The sequence below is a fragment of the Nannospalax galili genome, unplaced genomic scaffold (genome assembly GCF_000622305.1).
Source record: "Nannospalax galili isolate Female #2095 unplaced genomic scaffold, S.galili_v1.0 scaffold1117, whole genome shotgun sequence".
NCBI classification, from domain to species: domain Eukaryota; kingdom Metazoa; phylum Chordata; class Mammalia; order Rodentia; family Spalacidae; genus Nannospalax; species Nannospalax galili.
The window spans coordinates 23,302-25,086 of NW_008338531.1; the positions used below are offsets into that span (position 1 = coordinate 23,302).

The window sequence follows — 1,785 nt, forward strand, 5'->3', positions numbered from 1 at the left end:
CATAAATTTAAATGCCTGATTGATACAGGGGCTGATATTACTGTAATCAGACAGGAAGAAGCCTTGTCTCATTGGCACCATAAGCCTGGACCCCCTATACAAGGTGTTGGGGGCTTACAAAATACTTTACAGGTCCAATGTCCCGTGGTCTGGACTGACCCAGATGGCAACACAGGAGCTATTAAACCACTCCTACCTGCAGGGCTTCCCCAAAACCTGTGGGGGAGAGATATCCTCTGCAATATGGAGGTTTTTCTAAATACCAATAGTAAAGAGAGGGGGAAAAATGACAATGGAAGGAAAAGGAATCAAAAATTATCAAGCAATTGAAGATTAATCTCAAGATTTCTAAATACCAATAGTAAAGAGAGGGGGAAAAATGACAATGGAAGGAAAAGGAAGCAAAAATTATCAAGCAATTGAAGATTAATCTCAAGAAAGCACAAGACAGGTAGAAGGAGATGAAGCTGCTGCTCGACATGTACCACTCTGCCCCAAAGGAACAGAGAGACAAGGTGCAGTTAATAGCAGCTGAGAAGAAGTCTAAGGCAGAGTTGGAAGATCTCAAAGATTCAAGGATCTGGAGTATAAGGAGAAGAACAAACAAGAAAATGGTTGATGAGGATACCCTGAGGAGGATCTGGGCTGTGGAGGAGCAGATCGAGTACCTGCAGAAGAAGCTGGCCATGGCCAAGCAGGAGGGAGAAGCTCTCCTCTGAGATAGATGTCACAAGCCATGCCTTTGAAGACATGCAAGAGCAGAATATCTGCTTAATGCAGCAGTTGCAGGAGAAGGATGATGCACATTTCAAGCTCATGTCAGAGTGGATCAAGTCCAATCAGATCCATAAATGGCTTAAAGAGGAAAAGGAGGATTTAGCAGACCAGGTTTTTACTCTGAAGACTCAGGTGGATGCCTAGCTACAAGTAGTGCGGAAACTGGAAGAGAAGGAGCACCTTCTTCAGAGTAACATTGGCACAGAAGAGAAGGAGCTGGGCCTCAGGACCTAAGCCCTGGAGATAAATAAGCTCAAGGCAATGGAGGCACCCCAGCTTACAGACGACCTCAAAGTGCAACTGGAGATGGCACAGAAAAATCTCCATGACTTTCAGGATGAGATCATGGAGAACGGTGTCACCAAGGGAAAGGATTTGTTCAATTTCAAACGAGCCCAGGAGGACATCTCTAGACTTCGAAGGAAGCTGGAGACCACCAAGAAGTCAGACAATGTGCCAAAGTGTGATGAGATTCTGATGGAAGAGATAAAGGACTACAAAGCATGACGGACCTGTCCCTGCTGTAATATGTGAAAAAAGGATGCAGTGCTTACCAAGTGTTTTCATGTATTCTGCTTCGAGTGTGTGAAGACGCGCTATGACACTCGCCAGCGGAAGTGCCCCAAGTGTAATGCTGCTTTTGGTGCCAATGATTTCCATCACATCTACATTGGCTGATGCAAGTCAAGAGAGACACGCTGGCTAGACAAGCACTTAATCATTAACTACCAGCCTCTGCCTTTTCTCTCCTTGACTCTCTTATGGATCTTGCCCAGACTCTCCTCTGCAGTAGCTAGGAAGCTTTAGGGAAAAGGACCCTGCTATAAGGATCCCAATTTTGTTATACAATGAGCTCTATTTGTATTAAACTTTCTAAAATTTGACTCCAATGGCCTCCCACCAGCAATAAAGCATTGGGGGGGGGCGTTCACTCAGCCCACTCCTGCTCCCATGATGAGATGGAAGGACTCTCTCACAAGTGAATGGAAAGGTCCGCATCTATTATTA

At 45.2% G+C, this 1,785-nt stretch overlaps 1 pseudogene; it reads left to right on the forward strand.

Moving 5' to 3' along the window:
- Positions 1–362: 362 nt before the first annotated feature.
- On the forward strand, positions 363–1,455 carry LOC103734251 (annotated as a pseudogene).
- The last annotated feature ends 330 nt before the right edge of the window (positions 1,456–1,785 follow it).